Source organism: Chelonia mydas, chromosome 4, assembly GCF_015237465.2.
Source record: "Chelonia mydas isolate rCheMyd1 chromosome 4, rCheMyd1.pri.v2, whole genome shotgun sequence".
In the NCBI taxonomy this organism is placed as follows: domain Eukaryota; kingdom Metazoa; phylum Chordata; order Testudines; family Cheloniidae; genus Chelonia; species Chelonia mydas.
The window spans coordinates 106,220,554-106,242,263 of NC_057852.1; the positions used below are offsets into that span (position 1 = coordinate 106,220,554).

Below are 21,710 nucleotides of genomic sequence, written 5' to 3' on the forward strand. Positions count from 1 at the left end.
CACAACCGCTCCTTGAGTTCCTTGGTATGCTTAGAAAGCATTGAGAGAGAATGGATTTTCCCTTTATTATCTATATTAATCTGAGATACTTGAAGTTGGGGATATTTCTGGATTGTTTACATTACAGACCAAAACATTAGTTTCCATCCAAACACTGGAGCAGCTTTGAGTATCCAGTAATGAAAATAATGCCTCCCTTACATTGTTATTTTCTTAAATGACTGAAAGCAATACAACAATAGTGTGTCTCACCAGGAAATGATCAGCACAGCAAAGGCTGAAACATCCGAATCAGAAATTCTTTCACCATAATACCGATAATGTCCATTTAACAATAGATATTCTGTACATAGGCTGTCAGTTTCATTTCCTGAGGATGGTATCTATAGTCTCCAAAGTTGCTTTCTGCTTTTGCCAAAATAAAACTTCAAAAATTCAAGAATCCCTCAACTCTGCAAAAACAGTGTTTGGGGAGCCCAGTGCAGTGCTCATACTAATTTTCCCGCTGGTCAGATTGGTACTATGGAAAATAACATTTTCCCCATTTTATTCTACAGACTCTCACAAAGAGAAGAAACAAAATATTGGAAATAAAAGTGACTTAATTTTTTTATTTTTAAAAAGACTACAGATTTAGTCAATCACAGATGCAGCCTGCTATGTATCACTCTCAAATCACCAACCACCAATTCCAACAAAATCATTCGTCTATGGGAAAACTCATGTGCTTAAAGTTAAGTGCATGCTTAAGTGTTTTGCCAAGTCAGGATGAAATTACTCATGTGTTTTAATGTGAGCACATGGGTAAGTGGACAAAATCAGAGCTGATCTGAACCTTCAACCAAAACTAAATCAAAATTTTAAGATCAGAAAAAAATTGCATGTTTATTTTTTCCTCTCATATGTCTAAAGTTCGAGGGGGGAGGGCAAATTGACAAATAGTAAATTTACCAAAAATGCATTTTTGGGGGGGCACCAAAACTATTCACGAATTCAGATTAAATTCAGAAAATTGTTTCGGCCAAACTCACTCTGATTTTTGTTTTGGATATATCTAAACATGTTTTTTGAAATGACATATTTCAAAACACCATTTAAAACTTTTTGTTCAATTTGAGCAACATTGTTTTGGTTTTTCATTTCAAATAGAAAAGCTCTGGGGGGGGAATAGTTTGGGTTAAAAAGGGGGGGAGGCGGTATTTTTTCAGATTTTTTTTTAGTTCAGCCGAACCAAAAAAATTATTATTCACTCAGGTCTACAATTATTACTCAACTTTCTGTTTTCAGCCAGAACCAAAAGACAAAAATATCAAAATAATAAGAGAAAGTCTATTCAACCAGCTAGAAACAGGAAGCCTGTTGGATAGATTCAGATAAGCATGTAAAAAGTTTGGTGGTTTGTGTTTTCAATTTAAAGCTACAGAAAACAGTTCTAAAACAATATGCTGCTGGAAATGCAAGAATGTGGGAGAGTTTCTAAGCCAGGTCATGTATAGGGCATAACAGTGAGAGAGTATCTCTTCAAATATTTGACATAATTTGACAATGGGAGTCCAAAATGCAAGTAAGAAAGAAATGCACGCAATTACACTTAATTTCTTTTACTTATCCATCAGTGTGAGTGGTTTTGATTTATTCATAGACATCCCTTCGAATGCTAAGAAATTCTGTTAATCTGGCATGTTACTGGAAGCCTCAAATTCTTTGAGCTCCATCATCCCTTCTGCTTTCATGCTTTCTGCCATCTACAGTGTCGTCGCCACCATCCTTTTTACAGTACTGCAGACGTCCCTTGGTATTGCAGCGGTAAATATTCAGGTGGGAGAAAAAGGAATCTTGCAGCATTTTTCAAGCATGTGGCAGTGGACAGCTCAGATCTAAAGTAACGTTAACTCAGTCTCTGCATCAGCCCATCCCTCAGAGGAAGTTTGCACAGGATGCTTGGTCAACAACAGCACAGTTCTTGGATAGTCCAACATTCTGCAGGACCATTTCCCATCTCTCCATATTTCAGTCATCAACAAGGTTAGGAAGCCACCTTTCCTGCCTGCTCAGCAGGCCCTCTAAGATTTGCATACACTGGGGATTTGCCCCAGTTGCAAACGTTGGTGTGGCTGTATGAGTGCAAACCCTTAGGACGTAAAGGAAAAGCTGCTATTTGCACCAGTGGTACTTACTCCAGTTTTAAGCAAGAGTTACTAGGGATTTCACCAGTGCAGCTATATTGGTAGCTACCCACACCGCTGGCTGCAACTGTGGCAAATCCAGAGTATAGATAAAGCCATCATCATAATCCAAATAGCAGAGGGAACAGTAGGGAGAAGGAAGTTTGCATATTCCATTATCCAGGCCACAGCACAGTTGTTTCCCAACCTGTAAAACTGAGATAATAATACTTCCCAACCTCACAGGGTATTGCAAAGAAACTGATTAGCATCTGTACAGCATTTGGAGTCTCAGATGTTGATGGACGTGTGCAAATTATGATTAATTACCTGAACTGGAATTTGACAAGGACACCAAGTTTAACACCTCTACTCTGCAAAAAATTTTATAGGATCTTTAAAACCACATATGGTCAGAATCTCAATTTCACATCTTACCCAAAAACAGGCACCTGCAGTAACACAGGGTCTAATAACATGCTAGAGCCTTATTTTAGTGAAGGCTCACAAGGCAGAATGCCACCTACTGAATCACCAGCACCACTCCCTTCAGCACCCATGTTTTTTTTCCTTGGAGGTTTCCCATGCAACTCCTGACTCAACCCAATCATATTTAGTTTGTGAAATCTGATATAGCCCACAGTAGTTTGGCTGAATGCCATAAAAATTACGTTTTAAGGACTGGCAAATTTGAAGTTAGTTATTCACTTCAGTAAGATTATATTTCAAAATAGGTTTATCATGAAATAATATAATTGCCGTGCATCCTGGCTAAAAATACATAGAGCTAGATTATGAAACCAGTTGTAATGGTCACATCTTATCAAAATGACCGGAGTAAAAACAAGGAAGGAATTGGCATTCACATTACAGTACCATCGTGTTGCCACCATTTCCTGTTGAATGCATCCCAAAATATTGACAACATCTAAATGAAAACAGGAGATTCAAAGTTAAGACCAGGACCTAGCTAGAGATGGGCAAAAAAATCAATGGTGATTGTTTTGGCTTTGCAAATCATCAGTCAGGTGTTGACTCTTCAAAACCAAGATCAGAATGGGGTTTGGACCTGCACCTTATTTTAACTGCAAAGTTCAGTGGAGGGAGGTGGCTACAAGACTCTGATTTAAACCCCTCTCTAATCTTAATTCTTTTTTAATGTCTTGTTTATTTGAATCAAAAGTTTAGACTTAGGCTGTCCTCTCTGAGGTGGTAGGAGTACTTCTGAGAAAGCATACCTCGGTTCCTTGGGTTACAGTGAGGGAGGAATTTGCTTGGCGCTGCAATGAACCATCTAGCTAGCTCAGGAAGAGGTGCTGATGAACTCCAAAGGAATGAAGTTCAGGATTCCAGTCAGATGAGGGCCATGGGGTGGAGGAGAATAAAGAAGGGAAATGGTGAGGATAGCTTCTTGCTAGCAGCCATTCTTGTGTTTTCACAATAGGTCATCTCAGTTCAACAACTGACTGACAGGTGTGTTGCGTCTTTTCAGTTGATCAAAATTTCATTTTGAGCAACAGTTAATAAGAGATCCAATGGTCCCTTTGCCGTTCTAGACAGTTTTAATCAGTAGATTTCAGAGTCACTCAAGCAAAGGACAGAGGTGTAGCCACCCCTCAGATAAAGTCCCATCGACGAATAAGGGGTTTAGACACACTACACCTTTTGAAGGGTGAATAGTGAATGAACGTGATTGTGACAGGAACACCATACACTGGAGGAACCCAAGCTGCTCAGTTTTAGTAGGGTCCACATTGCACAATATGTAATCCTCACATCATTTGCACGAGCAGATGCCTGTTCTAGCTGAGTGTGACCACACTGAAAATGTTCACACACAACCTTTTGACACCTGAATATTTAAAGATATCTTATTTTATACATTTTGTATACTGTGGAGGCAGCACAATCACAGCAAGCTGAGAGTTAAATACTGGTAATTCAGAAGATGACTTTCAGTAGAGGTTGGGCACATAATTCTCTTAAGTGCTTTTGAAATTCCTAGCCTAAGAATCCAAAGGAAAGTTAAGTAACTATTGAGTTTAATAAGATCTGATCTGAACCTGATATGTGCTATTACTCTTATACATCGTCTAAAGTGTGTTAGCAAAAACAACGAGGAGTCCTTGTGGCACCTTAGAGACTAACAAATTTATTTGGGCATAAGTTTTTCTGGGCTACAACCCACTTCATCAGATGCATGGGGTAGAAAATGCAGTAGGAAGATATATCCGTCCGTCTCTAGTCTCTACGCAAAAGAATAAATGGACACAAATGTGACATCAGGAATCATAACATTAAAAAACCAAGAAGAGAACACTTTAGTTTCTCTGGTCACTCAATAACAGACCTAAAAGTGGCAATTCTTCAACAACAAATACTTCAAAAACAGACTCCAACATGAAACTGGCAATTGATTGTATCACATGATGCCCTGCTGTAGGGGTAGGTGTCCACAACTTTGAGGAGAATCATGTTTGAGCAGCTGGAAGCACAGCACCAGGTCTACACCACCATAAATACTATGATGCTAGTCACCTCTATTTCAAGGACGACATTGACAGTCATAGTTTGTTCTAATGGGTCTTCACATGACTGATTGATTTTTCATTGTTCTTAAGATCCAAGGGTTTGGGTCTGTGTTCACCTGTACAAATGGGTGAGGACTCCCTAGACCAAATCAGGAAGAACAAAATTTACCACTTGCCACAGAGCCATTTGCCTAGCTGTGTTGATTGAGCTGCATGTTGTTTCCATACCTGATGCATGAAACTGCAGAACTGGAATTAAATTTGCAAACTGGACACCATCAGATTAGTCCTGAATAAAGACTGGGAGTGGATGGGTCATTACACAAACTAAAAACTATTTCTCCATGCTAATTTTTCCCCCTATAGTTACTTGCACCTTCTTGTCAACTGTTTGAAATTGGCCATCCTGATTATCACTACAAAAGTTTTTTTTCTTCTCCTGATAATAGCCCACCTTAATTGATTTGTCTCATTAGAGTTGGTACGGCAACCCCCATCTTTTCATGTTCTCTGTAATATATCCCCTATTAGACATCTCTTTTCCAAGCTGAAATGTCAGAGTCTTTTTAATCGTACTATAAATTAGCCATATTAGAAATAGATAGAGTCAGCAGTGGCAGCTTAAAGGTGGGGGAAATCAAATGGCTTGACTACAAGGGAGGTTAAGCCAAATTAAATAGAGGTGTGAATTTAAAGTGCCTTAGTTAAAGTACATTAAACTTCTATGTGGATGTTTTCATTCAGAAGTAAAGTGGCTTTAGGTTGCTTTATCTTAATTCACTGTTTCGCTAGAGTTTTAAACGGCAAAGATAATATACTCCAAATGTAGCTGATTTGGAGATGCTGTATGGTATCTTCAATATTAGCACAAGATAGCAACCAAGTATTTTTGCTGAGAGTGACTGCGGAGCTAGTTAAGCAGAAAAAAGAACAGTGATTTATTGAACAGTTGGTTTAAAGGCCAAACTTTGGATTTTTTCCAATTTATTTTGTACTCATTTTTAAAAATTGTCCAGCAAACTAAAGTTAGTGGGGGATCAAAAGCATAGAATCATAGAATATCTGGGTTGGAAGAGACCTCAGGAGGTCATCTAGTCCAATCGCCTGCTCAAAGCAGGACCAATCCCCAATTTTTGCCCCAGATTCCTAAATGGCCCTGTCATAAATATAAAGGGAAGGGTAACCACCTTTCTGTATACAGTGCTATAAAATCCCTCCTGGCCAGAGGCAAAATCCTTTCACCAGTAAAGGCTTAAGAAGCTAAGGTAACCTTATTGGCATCTGACCCAAAATGGCCAATGAGGGGACAAGATTCTTTCAAATCTGGAGTGGGGGGGAACAAAGGGTTTGGTCTGTTTGTGTGATGCTTTTGCCGGGAACAGATCAGGAATGCAACCTCACAACTCCTGTTAAGTTAGTAAGTAATCTACCTAGAAATGCGTTAGATTTCCTTTTGTTTAATGGCTGGTAAAATAAGCTGTGCTGGATGGAATGTATATTCCTGTTTTTGTGTCTTTTTGTAACTTAAGGTTTTGCCTAGAGGGATTCTCTATGTTTTGAATCTGATTACCCTGTAAGGTATTTACCATCCTGATTTTACAGAGGTGACTCTTTTACCTTTTCTTTAATTAAAATTCTTCTTTTAAGAACCTGATTGATTTTTCATTGTTCTTAAGATCCAAGGGTTTGGGTCTGTGTTCACCTGAACAGATTGGTGAGGATTCTAATCAAGCCCTCCCCAGGAAAGGGGGTGTAGGGCTTGGGGGGATATTTTGGGGGAAGATGTCTCCAAGTGGGCTCTTTCCCTGTTCTTTGTTTAAACGCTTGGTGATAGCAGCATATGGTTCAAGGACAAGGCAAAATTTGTACCTTGAGGAAACTTTTAACCTAAGCTGGTAAGAATAAGCTTAGGGGGTCTTTCATGCAGGTCCCCACATCTGTACCCTAGAGTTCAGAGTGAGGAAGGAACTTTGACAGGCCCCCTCAAGGATTGAACTCACAATTAGCAGGCCAATGCTCAAACCACTGAGCTATCCCTCCCCCTGTGTACAAACAGAAGATTTATGGGCAGGTGCTAATGCCAATATAAAACAGGAGGGGAAGAAGGGCATCCTTGTCAGTAAGTTAAATCCTTTCTGTCCCAACCACTGTCTTCGCACTGCTCCCGTGTATACAGCATCCTGTTCAAACAATCAAATGCCCCTTCACCACCCAGGAAAACAGCAGTGATGGCAATATTTAGATCTTTTTCACATCAAATTAATTCACAAACTAAATTTTGTATTTTCTAAATTTAAAGGGGGAAAAAAATCTGAATTGATCATGGTTTATATCCTGGCTCGATTCCAACCTTGCTGCAAGGACTTTGGCATAGCTCTTACAACTAAAAGAGATAAAGGAGATTGGCTGGTAGCTTTTCAATTAGACTTCCTGATAGACTTCTTTGTAAGTTTCAGAGTAGCAGCTGTGTTAGTCTGTATTTGCAAAAAGAAAAGGAATACTAGTGGCACCTTAGAGACTAAGTGTAATTCATGTTTTTGTTAAAACATTTGTTTAGGGTTTTAATAAAAAAAAAAATAATAAAATTGGCTTTTTGGGTTGCTTTCCCGCATGGATTGGAGCTCTCTCGTCTTTTCCTTTGGATATTATTAACTCTAAAGGATTACTGCTTCCTGTTCTCCTTAATCGTTTTAGCTCCACCAGACCGGGATGTCCATTATCACTTCTATTATAAACTTTGCTTGTGCAGCTACCAGCCATAAAGATTAACAGTCAGATTTCATTTCGGTGGGGGTAGGGATTGTTAGGTCCTTAGAATACCCTCACTAGGGTTGCGACAAGGACTTTAGACCAACTAAAAAGAGACTATGTCTCAGTGTTACTGGGCCCCAGGACATGCTGGCACAGGACTTTGGTTAGTGCTGTGTATCTGCAAACACTTAGTAAACGTGCTCAATGAAGAGATAAGGTTGTTTCTTTGGCTTTAGACCAAGAAGTTCTCAGTAACTTAGAAAACTTGACAGTATGTTATATGCTGTGGAAAAAATTGATTGCCAAGGCTGCAATCAGCCCCAAAATTCTCCCCTCCTGTTTCCACAAACTAGGACAGGCCTCTTAATCCTACATTCCTCCTACTCTTTTCAGAGTATGAATTACATTTAAATACAGAGGTTGTTTATCCTACTCCACCCACTATCACATTGGTCATCTCACACTCTTTAAAATCTCTTTGGCAGTTACAACAATTGTTAATATGGAAAGGTATTTGATGTATTTTTAGTTATCTTTTATGCTTACTAACAGCTGGAAAAGGGAAGAGAACAAGCATTGTGATGAGCTGTCTGGTTGCTGATCCACAGATAAGTGGTCCATAGACCTAATATGAAAATTAATGGGTATTTATGCTGCAGCAACTGTTGTTCTTTATTATGGGTTGTCCACATATATTATATTTCTGGGGCGCATGCACCCATGGACATAAGATCAGAATGTTTTAGAGCACCAGTGTTCGTTGGGGCGATGTATGCACTCTGCATAGTCTCTGGCTTCCTGTAGCTTAGGTCATAAAGCCCAGCTCCTTTGCTAAAAACAGGTGCCAGATTGGCAAGGGTGAGGTTTTAATGTCATTTATTCTTATGGAAAACTGTATGCAGTGGCCCCACTACAGAGGCCCGAATCTCTCCTGTCTGGTTAAGGTTATGGCCACTAGGAAGACAGTCTTAATGGAGAGGTGGTACAAAGGAGCAGGTAGCCAAGCATTTGAAGGGAGATCCCATTAAACTTGTTCAAACTATGTTGAAGTCCCAGGAGGGAGGTTCTCTGACTGATGAGAAAATATGAACAGAAAACCTTGGGAAATCTAGTCACTGTCAGGAAGGTGCAGGGCCTCTGGTATAACACAATGAGAGATGCAATGAGTAAAGCACCATTCCCAGAGGTGGATTACCTCCTGGCAAAGCAGCAATGAGCAAACTCCTCCTTCTTTGTTAATGTATTACATTGCTGTGGTGTCATCCATGAGCACCTGTACTGTGCACCTCAAAGTGTCAGGAGGAAAGCCGTGCACACCACGCCAATGACTCTCAGGTCCACAATATTTATGTGAAAATTCATCTCCTGGGAAGAACAGGGGACTTGGGTCCCAAGATGGCCCAGATGAGCTCTCCATCCTACTGTAGACACACCTGACACCAGTTGGAGAAAGGCAAGAAAGAACCCCTTGGGGAATCGTGATCAACATGTCTATGTGATAGCTGCCTGGCATACACACTTATTTCAACCACCTAAGTATGGAGCACAAGTGAAGCCTGGCAAATGGCATCATACTGGTGCAAGGGGCCCAGTGACCCTGGGGTTTCAGGGAAGTTCTGACTGATGTTCTTGGGTGAGATTGAAGCTGGTTGACAAGATTTAGAATGGTGAGAAATGTTATGTGGCAGATAAGCTTTTCCCACTAAGGAGTCCATCACGATCCCTATGAACACTTTGCTCTGTTGACTCTGAGGCCAAATTCAGTTAAAAGGACGAGGATTACTCAGATTGGGGATGTTCACTGTTGCAGTGACTGGCCTCAGATTAGCCAGTTGTTGAGAGGGTAGACTTGGATCCCTGGCCGTCTCAGGACTACTACTGCCACCACTGCTAGGCACTTGGTGAATACCTTCAGGAGCGTGGATAGACTGAATGGAGCACCCTAGATTGGTAGTGACGCTTTTCAATGAGAAACCTGAGATATTTCCTGTGGGCCAGTTGAAGAGCAATATGAAAGTACCGGTCTTATAAATTGAGACCTGTGAACTGGTCTACAGGATCTAGTGTAGGGATTATGGATACCAATGTCACCATCCTGAATTTGAATCATTGGGTGAAATGGTTGAGGTCCAGGATAGGGTGCCATCCCCTTTTCTTCTTTGCTACCAGGAAATAATGAGACTAGAATTCCCTTCCCTGGAATTCCAAAAGCATTTCTTCAATGACTTCAAGTTATAGGAGGGAGTCTACTTCCTCTGTGAGCAATATTTCATGAGTGGGGTGCCTGAAGGGGAAAGAGGTCAGGAAGGATTCAAAACTAGAAACAGTATCCCTTATCCACAATCTCTACAATATACTGGTCCAACATAATCTGGTTTCATGACTCCCAAAAACAAAACTTAAAAGCATTTCCCATAGATTAGGAAAGGACAGGAGAGGAGGTGGAATTGGATCCACTAGCTCTGCAAGGCTCTCAGCGGCACAATCAAACCTGCTGTTCTGAGGTAGCTGGGAAGGTGTACAGCGGAGGAGGAGAAAGAGGCAGATAGTCTCCTCAGATTCAACGAAGCATACTTGTGGCACCTTAGAGACTACCATTTATCTGAGCATAAGCTTTCGTGAGCTAAAGCCCACTTCATCAGGTGCATGCAGTGGAAAATACAGTAGAGAGAGAGAACATGAAAATAATGGGGGTTACCATACCAACTCTTAACACCAATCAATTAAGATGGGCTATTATCAGCAGGAGAAAAAAAAACACTTTTGTAGTGATAATCAGGATGGCCCTGATTCAAACAGTTGACAAGAAGGTGTGAGTAACAGTAGGGGGAAAATTAGCATTGGGAAATAGTTTTTAGTTAGTGTAATGACTCATCCATTCTCAGGTGATATCTGCTTACTGTAGTAGCATGAGGATGGTTACCTCTACCGCTAATAATGCTGAGGCTTGTACTGTCTCTTTCTGGAAGCCATGACACAAGGTAACCCAAGTCCTTCAATGTTAATCAGTGTTCGTACTGAAAAGGTTGCAACCCTCAAACAAGAGGTCCTTGATTGTTATGCGAATCTCCCTCAGTGTTCCCAAGAACTGTAATCGGGAGACCCTGCCGTCATTATCACAGGAGCCATACCCTTGGCCACCATATTGGAGATGTTAAATGTGGCCTGCAATGAGGTGCGTGCATCCAGCTGTCCCTCCTGCATCAGAGATTTGATTTCCTGTCTGTTTTTCTTTCAGGAGTCTGTCAGCACATTGAGAAACAGGGTCTCAATTCAGGAAGTCATATTTGGCCAGGAGTACTCGGTAGTTCATAAAGCACATTTGTAGACTGACTGAGGAATACTTCTTCTGACTGAGGAATAGAAGGGGTCCAACATTGTTTTGTTCCTTATTCTTGGGAAATGCTTATGGGGATCTGTGGACTTCTCTTGGACATGGCTATGACTAGAGCCCAGTGTCAGGTGGAAGAAATCCTCAAAACCCTTGCAGGGGTCTTCATAGCACCTCCCTGCTTTTTTAGATGTAGGCACTATAGAGGCAGCCACTGGGAGCTGCGGGCGGTCATGCCTGTGGACGGTCAATGTAAACAAACCGCCTCACAGCCTGCCAGCAGATTACTTTGATGAGCCGCAGGTTGCCCATCACTGTTCTAGAGACTGTGCAAAGGCCGGTCAGTGACCTGTCAGTGTTCAGGCACCATCAGCACTTGATCTAGGCTTTTGACTGCTTGCTAGGCTGTATCTGCTCCCGGTCAGAGAGGGAGATCTACATCTCCAGTCACCATGTCAGCAATGCTTCTTCCACCCTGTCTTCAGAGGGTTCTGAAGGAGTGAAGAAAGTTCTGGCCAATTCCATGGTGGAGTAATGGGATTTCCTCAATGTTGAATGGGCTGTGGAGCCCAGGATGGACCATAGTTTTCAGGGTGCTTGGAGAATAACACTGCATTATAAACTCCTAAAAGTAAGTTAGATCTAAGGGACTCATACTGAACATGCCGACTTCGTTTGTAATAGCACTTCATTTGGAATCTGTGAAACTGAGCAGTATCATCAGAATGCTCCTATAATGTTATGAGTAGAGGATGGATAAACTAAACAAGTTAAATAGATTAATCAGACAGAGGGGTGGAGCAATACGGTTGCACTCAGCAATGATAATTCTGAGGCAAAGGAAAATCATCTAGGCAAAGGAGAGGGAAAAATAAGCATTTTATTGAAAGTGTACGGCTGCACCCAATGATAAAAATATTCCATGAGGCTCAGCCATAATGTTGGTTAAGGTAAATCAATTTACTGCATGCTAGTAAATAAATAACTTACAGTACCAAGAATACAGCAATGCAGTTACTGTACTTGGAAAATTAGCAGGACTGTACTTAGTAGCAGCCGTATAAAGTTATAATAAAGATTTACAACACACACACACACACACACACAGGGCTTACCTATGGTAACAGTATGTGTTTTGGATGAACAGCACTGATCTGGCATTCATTAAAGACACACAAGACCATTATTAAAAATGAATTATAATAAATTTGCTGAAAAATGCAGTTTTGATCAACACAAAACTATTCATGAGTTTGTATCAAGTTTACTCAATAGAAACTAATATACAAAACATTTCATTTCAACCTGACTCAAATTTTTTCATTTAAAATTTTGGGCATTTTGACAAAAGCAAAGGGGCGGGGACTAGATTCACAAAACGCTTTGGGGCCAGAAAGATAAGCTCCTTTATAACCTTTAGCCCAGTGATCAGGGTACTCTCTTAGGACATAGGAGCCCCAGGTTCAATTCCTGCCCCACCTTCTTGGGGAAGGGTTTGAACAGGGCTCTCCTATATTACAGGCACATTCCTTAACCACTGGGCTATGGAATATTCTGGTCTGGAGTTCAGCCTCTCCACTTTTTATAAATAAATAGTCATTGGAGCAGGGGCACAGACTTGGGTCTACCACATCTCAGGTGAGTAACCTGGAATTTTGTGCATTTAGTCCTTCTTTGCTTTTGTTAAGATGCCTGAAATCTAAATGAAAAAATTCAAATTAGATCAAAATGTTTTGTTTCAACCCAGTGTGAAATTTTTTTCTATTTTTCAAATCCCTGAACATTTTGGGGGAAAAAGTTAATTTGCAGTTCAACCCAAAGCAAAACTTCTTTGGATTTTTCAGAATTGCCAGTAAACCAAAACATCCATTAGTCACCCAGCAGTTCCAGGCTTTACTTTTGACCCCAAGTTCAGATTCCAATTGTAATGGTTTTACAATATTCTCCCTTCTATATCCCTGGCTAACATGCGAAATATCCACACACACAAACAGGAAATTTACAAACTATAAAGGGGAAACAGTAGAACAGTCTACAAAGTGCTGTCAAATGCACAAAATAAACTAACTGCAAAAATAGATTTTCTTCTAATCCTAGGTTACACATGTACCAACAGTAGGTAAAAAAAATTTCAGACAGAAGTGTGATTTACAAATTGATGGACTCCCTCCAGCCAGCTTTAACATCTCAGAATATTTAACAGAATATTATTTCCTTCCCTCTGAGCCAGCATAATGAAAGGATGCACAAAATTGCTGCCTTGACACCTTTTGGCTGAGAGAAAAACAATTTAATCAGCCTTGAGTTGTGTCTACAATACTTTCTGGGTCCTTCTTGCCAATATTTCCTGGCAAACAGAATGGATTTCTGTTGTGCAGTGGCTCAAAAACAGTATCTGATTACATGATGCTTTCTCTCCCCTAGCAGATTTGTCAGTTTATTGAGGAGTTATACAGTGAATGTTAGTATACTCACTAACAGATATGATAAAATGCCAACTTAAGAACTTGGAGCAAGTCCACCTCTTTATAGCTGATCTTTGAACTGGAAAAAAAGTAACTTTCACATTGGACTTCAGTTTAACTTAATGGATCGCACAAATCCTTTTTGACGAAATTAAAATTTAAGACACACTTTTGATATGTCCACCAGAGACATAAAATTTTGAGAATACACTATACACACACATATATATATTTGCACATTTCTACTCATGATTAGTATCAAGTCATCAATATACAATTTATAAGGAAACTCTCCTCTCTTTCTATGGAAATTGTTGTATCTGAGAAGTTAGGATTTAGGTAGATACTTGGGGAGCAGAATTTTGGATCCGTGCCACAGCTCATTTGATTATTCACATGCCTTCAGATAGAGATGAGACTTGCCGTAGAGACTGCAACACCGGTTCAACATGATCTCCTGTGGCAGCGTGTCCTTGACTTGAGAATACCAAGTGTCTGGGTCCTGAGAGTTGCTGGACACATATGTAGCACTCCCATAGAGTGTACTTTCAAAATAGAGGAGGAGAAAAAAAGGCTGTCGAGGTAGCCAGGTTCTAGTACATTTAGAAATAAGGAAAGGATATTAATATAGGCATGGAAGTGAATTAGAATTCTATAGTGTGATGTGTTCCTATCTGTTCATGTTGAATAACTTGTAGTTTCCAAGCGGTTTTTAGGTCAAACAAAAAGTAGACTAGAGTGCAATAGTTCATTTCAACCTCACTCAAAATTATCAGCAACAACATGTGGTAGAATCCTGATTCATGAGATAACAGCGCAATCTCCTGGCCAGACAGACAAAAGAAAGACAGTTCTAGCAACTGCTATGAACTGAGGGCATGTGCAGAGCACTTGTTAACTTGCCAAAGTGTTTCCTATTGCCAACAGATATCATGTCCCCATTTTATCTGGATTGAACTTGATCCAGATCCCTAATACTGGGACAGCAAGAAGTCAGCATTGCTTGTGCTTATAAGAGGATACAGAAGTAGGTATTTTCAGAATATTGGTGGTACTGCAACCCATAGCACCTTATACTCTCCCACAGTGGCTTCACATATACTGTCTGTCAAACAGGAAAAGTGACAAGATTGAGACCTGCAGAACTCTCTAATGAGGGCCCTTGCTGAGCAGAAGCAGCCGCCTATCATCAAGTTGGAAGGATATGAGAGAAGAGAGCAAAGCCAGCTTGACACTCTTCCATTATTACATATAACCAGCTAGGTCCCTTTGGCAGATTTGCAGTGTTGCATAATAGATGGTTTCAAAATTAGCAAATAGTTATAGAACTACTAGGATGGATGTTTGACCTCTACATACTTCCAGAAAATCCATCACCACACTATCTAAGCACTAAATACACTACGATTAGCATATCATGGTCCAAAACAGACTTCATAATGAATCCTGCTTTTTTCCTCTCCTAAACTTTCAGAATCTTTGCTTTTGTTTCATTTTTTTGGGGGGGGTTGGTTTTTGTGGTTTTATTTAGGATTATTGGTGGGAGAAGATGGCGTGTATGAGAATGAATCTAGCGGTTATGCATGAATGTCAGCAATTCCTTATCTTTGATAATAGCATTAAAGACTATGGAAAAATAGATGAGTTTTGCAGAGTCCTCTGAAAAAGGGTAGAGTTTAATTTAGTCTACCCTTTCTGGTAGCTTGTTCCAAACTAGACCACTCTCAACCAAGAACACTTTGCATCTGACTTTCACAAGCTTTGTTTTGGCCTTGCTATTTGAATTGTCCCTAAAGAATGCAACTGTCTTGATGGATCATGACGTTGTCAGATCCTGACAACAGGACCTTGGAGATTAAGACCCATTAAAAAGATTAATATTAAAACCCAAAGCAGACAGCAGAAAGCAACACAAAGTAAAACTGATGCTGATCTGCACAAGCTCTGTTGCTAGTAAAAAAAAAAATATATATATATATAGGACCTTATGAGTGATGAAACATCTAATATAGCCTGCATCACTGAGACCCTGCTGGATGATGATGCAAGCCCGGAGCTAGTACACCTCTTCCCCCCAGGATACTCAGTACTTCACACACCCAGACAGGACAGTTAGGCAGGCCACCTTGCATTCATCTTCTCTGCAAAGACCTAATACAAAGAAGGGTTTCAGAGTAACAGCCGTGTTAGTCTGTATTCGCAAAAAGAAAAGGAGGACTTGTGGCACCTTAGAGACTAAATGGCCCAACTTGATGATCACTTTAGATAAGCTATTACCAGCAGGAGAGTGGGGTGGGAGGAGGCATTGTTTCATGGTGTCTGTGTATAAAATGTCTTGTGCGATTTCCACAGCATGCATCCGATGAAGTGAGCTGTAGCTCACGAAAGCTCATGCTCAAATAAATTGGTTAGTCTCTAAGGTGCCACAAGTCCTCCTTTTCTTTTTGTGAATACAAAGAAGGTGTCTCAGGTATCACAATTTTATTTAAATTGATTCATCTGACAGTAGAAACCAGAACCAAAGCTAATATTGATTCTGTGCTCACTTACAGACCACCATAGCCAAAAGAATTCGTAAAGGAGCTCACCAATACCTTGTTGGCGATGGTGGTGAAATACCCCAGACTTGTTGTCCTGGGCACATGCATATTGACAAGGCCATAGATGCAAAAGCCCAAAACAGTTTATCTCCTCACTTGCCTCCCTAGTACTTCACAGATCATTTCTGGCCCAACCCACACAGTCGGTCACACCCTGTGTCCGATTTTCAGCCTAGATGTCAAAATGGTGGCTGGGTTGTGATGTCCTCTGTCTTGGACAGCCCATCACATCATTAGGGCAGTGGTCAGAGACCTTCTGATGACCAGGCAAAAGGCAAGACAAACCATCCTGATTCAATCACAAAGACTGATGGAGTGCAACAAATTCCAAACCCTGCTAAGGGACAGCACCTCACTCACAGGACAAGAAGTCTAGGGCCTGCTTACTCATTACCAGTCTACCCTGGTCTTGGCCATTGACACGCAGGTCCTGAAACAGCCTCTTCTCCCTCCCCATATCACCCACACAGATCTCTTTGGTTTTTGATACCATGTGCCAGATGAAGAGAGGGCCAGAAACTTAAGTGCAAATATTGGAAAACAAAGGCTGATTCAGACAGGACAAAACATAATGAATGTGACAAAGCCTATACTGAGGCTGTATTACAGGCTGAGAGAGCCTTCCTGTCAGCTTCCATTGAAGGTGCCAAATCCAGCCCAAAGGAGCTAACCAGGGTGGTAAACTACTTCATCAGTCCTGAATGCCTTCATCCTACATTAGAGCTGAGCACCAGGCAAGGTAAAGAACTACTTCACTGAAAAGACCACACACATCTGAGAAGACTCAACCAATTTGTTGGTTGGTCGATGCTGTGTGAGGAAACTATAGTAAAGAACAAAGTTATCAGACACATAGATTAACATAATATGTTGGTAAAGAGTCAACATGGTTTTTGTAAAGGGAAATCATGCCTCACTAATCTACTAGAATTCTTTGAGGGGGGTCAACAAGCATGTGGACAAGGGGATCCAGAGGAGACAGTGTACTTAGATTTTCAGAAAGCCTTTGACAAGGTCCCTCACCAAAGGCTCTTAAGCAAAGTAAGCGGTCTTGGGATAAGAGGGAAGGGCTTCTCATGGATTGGTAACTGGTTAAAAGATAGGAAACAAAGGGTAGGAATAAATGGTCAGTTTTCAGAATGGAGAGAGGTAAATAGTGGTGTCCCCCAGGGTCTGTACTGGGACCAGTCCTATTCAACATATTCATAAGTGATCTGGAAAAGGGGGTAAACAGTGGAGGTGGCAAAATTTGCAGATGATACAAGACTACTCAAAAAGAAAAGGAGTACTTGCGGCTCCTTAGAGACTAAAATTTATTTGAGCATAAGCTTTTGTGAGCTACAGCTCACTTCATCGGATGCATGCAGTGGAAAATACAGTGGGGAGATTTTATATACACAGAGAATATGAAACAATGGGTGTTACCATACACACTGTAACGAGAGTGATCAGGTAAGGTGAGCTATTACCAGCAGGAGAGAGAGAGAGAGAGAGAGAGAAACCTTTTGTAGTGATAATCAAGGTGGGCCATTTCCAGCAGTTGACAAGAATGTGTGAGGAACATTAGACGGGGGGAAATAAACATGGGGAAATAGTTTTACTTTGTGTAATGACACATCCACTCCCAGTCTTTATTCAAGCCTAAGTTAATTGTGTCCAGTTTGCAAATTAATTCCAATTCAGCAGTCTCTCGTTGGAGTCTGTTTTTGAAGTTTTTTTTTTTTGTTGAATAAAGACTGGGAGTGGATGTGTCGTTACACAAAGTAAAACTATTTCCCCATGTTTATTCCCCCTCCCCCCACACACTGTTCCTCACATGTTCTTGTCAATAGCGGGAAATGCCCCACCTTGATCATCACTACAAAAGAAAAGGAGTACTTGTGGCACTTTAGAGACTAAAAAATTTATTTGAGCATAAGCTTTTGTGAGCTACAGCTCACAAAAGGTTATTTTTTCTCTCCTGCTGGTAATAGCTCACCTTATCTGATCATTCTTGTTACAGTCTGTATGGTAACACCCATTGTTTCATGTTCTGTGTATATAAAATCTCCCCACTTTATTTTCCACTGCATGCATCCAATGAAGTGAGCTGTAGCTCACGAAAGCTTACGCTCAAATAAATTTGTTCCTCTAAGGTGCCACAAGTACTCCTTCTTTTTACGGATAAAGACTAACATGGTTGCTACTCTGAAAACTACTCAAGATAGTTAAGTCCCAAGCAGACTGCGAAGAGCTGCAAAAGGATCTCTCAAAACTGGGTGACTAGACAACAAAATGGCAGATAAAATTCAATGTTGATAAATGCAAAATAATGCACATTGGAAAACATAATCCCAACTAAACATATAAAATGATGAGGTCTAAATTAGCTGTTACCACTCAAGAGAGAGAACTTGGAGTCACTGTGGATAGTTCTCTGAAGACATCCACTCAATGTGCAGTGGCAGTCAAAAAAGCTAACAGAATGTTGGGAATCATTAAGAAAGGGATAGATAATAAGACAGAAAATATCATAGTGCCTCTATATGAATCCACGGTATACCAACATCTTGAATACTGCATGCAGATGTGGCCGCCTGATCTCAAAAAAGATATATTGGACTTTGAAAAGGTTCAGAAAAGGGCAAAAAAAAGTTATTAAGAGCATAGAACAGCTTTCATATGAGGAGAGATTAATAAGATGGACTTTTCAGCTTGGAAAAGAGACAAATAAGGGGGGATATGCTAGAGGTATATAAAATCATGACTGGTGTGGAGAAAGCAAATAAGGAAGTGTTATTTATTTCTTCTCATAACACAAGAATTAGGTGTCACTAAATGAAATTAATAGGCAGCAGGTTTAAAAACAAACAAAAGCAAGTATTTATTCACACAATGCACAGTCAACCTGTGGAAACTCTTTGCCAGAGGATGTTGTGAAGGCCAAGACAGGGTTAAAAAAAGAACTAGATAAATTCATGGAGGAGATGTCCATCAATGACTTTTAGCCAGGATGGGCAGGGATGGTGTCCCTAGCCTCTGTTTGCCAAAAGCTGGGAATGGGGGACAGAGGATGGATGATTTAACAATTACCTGTTCTGTTCATTCCCTCTGAGGCACCTGGCATTGGCCACTGTCAGAAGACAGGAAAATGGGCTAGATGAACCTATAGTCTGACCCAGTATGGCCGTTCTTATGATCTGTTCCACCTCCACTCACCAACCAACAGCCCACATGCATTTATAGAGTTCAGTAAATACACTCATCAAGAAATTCTGGGCACCCTAAAGGAGTCTCCACCCAAGACCTGTGAATCTGACCCATTCCCTTCCTGGTTTGTGAAAGAGCATCATGAACAACTGGTGCCATCCTTATCTAAAGAGCCAATGACACATGAAGAGAATTTTACCTTCCTCCTTCAAACACACAGTAGTCTAACCAACACTGTAGAAATCCACCCTAACTATTAGAAATCCTACCTAACTATTGCCCAGTGTCGAGCCTCCCATTCCTGAGCAAGGTCATAGACAATCTGTCAAAAGATGTCAAGTATTGTGGGTAACCGTGTTAGTCTGTATCCACAAAAACAACAATGAGTCTGGTGGCACTCCATGCATCTGAAGAAGTGGTGTTTTACTCACAAAAGCTTATGCCCAAATAAATCTGTTAGTCTTTAAGGTGCCACCAGACTCCTTGTTATCAAAAGATGGACTACATGCTCACTTAACTGAAGCCAGCATTCTAGCCCAGGCAAAATCTGCATCCGTAACAGGACATGGAACCAAACTGCTTTAGTTGCCTTGATGGATGATGTCATGGGATGCAGCCCTCATCACCAGACTGGAGCCTCCTCCTGGTAATGCTGGGGATTAACTCAAGGCAGACACCTACATCCACATTCTGCACACTGGCACTCTGTCTCTGCTCCTGCCTACAGCTCCTCCGTCAGCTCCCAGGACCACAGCATCCTCTTCTCAACTCAGCCCTCTGGCTAGGTCATCATCTGTGTTTCCCCCTTCCAGGGGTGGGCATCTCTGTCCAACAGTCCATTCACTTCCCCAATGGCAACTGGGGCAGGGGGGACCCAGGCCCACCCACTACTCTGGGCTCCATCCCACAGACCCTATAAATAGCAGCCTCCTACTACTCCTCTGTCAATGCTGCTCTATTTCCCTGGGCCACTTGCCCATGGCCCCAGAACCTTCTTTGCCCTCACCTTGAGGCACTTAGCTGCTGATTCCCAGGAGCCAGCCACTGCTCTATCCAAGGTGGTTACAGTTCTAAGCTCTCCAGGGACACAGTGCTTGCTCTCCAGGCTCCCAATAGCAACTGACCCTGCTCTGCCCAGTGGCTCTCTTTATATGGACCTGCTGGGCCCTGATGGGCTGTTCTCCACAGCCCCCCTCTGATTGGCTGCTTCCAGTGCAGCCTCCCTAGGGCTCTATTAACCCCTTCTCTGCCAGTGTGGGGCAGACGTCCCATCACAGATCTCCTGTGAATGGATAAAAGACAAACATCCATTTTCATCCTGCTGGATTTCTCTGTAGCATTTGACACTTTTGACCATGAGATTCTGCTGTCTCACTTGAGAGGGGTGGCAGGTTAATGTGCTAACACGGTTTGAGTCCTTCCTGGAAGGATGATCTCAATGAGTTGTGATGGGGAACTGCACCTTCACCACTATACCCCTCACTTGTGGAGTTCCACAAGGATCAACTCTCTCTGGTCCTTTTCAGCATCTATATGCAATCACTAGGTGAACGGGCCAGATGACAAGGACTAAAATGCCAGCAATATACAAGTGATACATAGCTCTGCCCATCCTTCACCACGTATCATAGAATCATAGAAGATTAGGGTTGGAAGGGACCTCCGGAGGTCATCTAGTCCAACCTCCTGCTCACAGCAGGACCAACCCCAACTAAATCATCCCAGACAGGGCTTTGTCAAGCCAGGCCTTAAAAACCTCTAAGGATGGAGATTCCACCACCTCTCTAGGTAACCTATTCCAGTACTTCACCACCCTCCTCGTGAAATAGTGTTTCTTAATATCCAACCTAGACCTCCCCCACTGCAACTTGAGACCATTGCTCCTTGTTCGGTCATCTGCCACCACTGAGAACAGCCTAGCCATCCTCTTCAGAACCCCCCCTTCAGGTAGTTGAAGGCTGCTATCAAATCCCCCCTCACTCTTCTCTTCTGCAGACTAAATAAATCCAGTTCCCTCAGCGTCTCCTCATAAGTCATGTGCCCCAATCCACTAGCCATTTTCATTGCCCTCTGCTGGACTTTCTCCAATTTGTCCACATCCTTTCTGTAGTGGGGGGCCCAAAACTAGATGCAATACTCCAGATGTGGCCTTACCAGTGCTGAATAGAGGGGAATAATCACTTCCCTCGATCTGCTGGCAATGCTTCTACTAATGCAGCCCAATATGTTGTTAGCCTTCTTGGCAAGAAGGGAACACTGTTGACTCATATCCAACTTCTCATCCACTGTAATCCCCAGGTCTTTTTCTGTAGAACTGCCACTTAGCCAGTCCATCCCCAGCCAGTAGCGGTGCATGGGATTCTTCCATCCTAAGTGCAGGACTCTGCACTTGTCCTTGTTGAACCTCATCAGATTTCTTTTGGCCCAATCCTGCAATTTGTCTAGGTCACTCTGAACCCTATCCCTACCCTCCAGCGTATCTACCTCTTCTCTTCTGAAGCACTTAGATGAGAGGAAAGTGATCAGGAATAGTCAGCATGGATTCACCAAGGGAAAGTCATGCCTGACTAATCTAATTGCCTTCTATGATGAGATAACTGGTCCTGTGGATGAAGGGAAAGCAGTGGACGTGTTATTCCTCGACTTTAGCAAAGCTTTTGACACGGTCTCCCACAGTA

The 21,710-nt window shown here is 41.6% G+C and overlaps 1 long non-coding RNA gene across 2 annotated transcripts in view; it reads right to left on the reverse strand.

The window, feature by feature from the left end:
• LOC119566138 overlaps positions 1-20,752 on the reverse strand; it is a 38,238-nt gene extending 17,486 nt beyond the window's left edge. For both annotated transcript variants that reach the window (XR_005225220.2, XR_006290167.1), the window contains exon 1: positions 20,039-20,752. This is a non-coding gene — a long non-coding RNA (uncharacterized LOC119566138). The remainder of the gene's footprint in view (positions 1-20,038) is intronic.
• Positions 20,753-21,710: the final 958 nt, after the last annotated feature.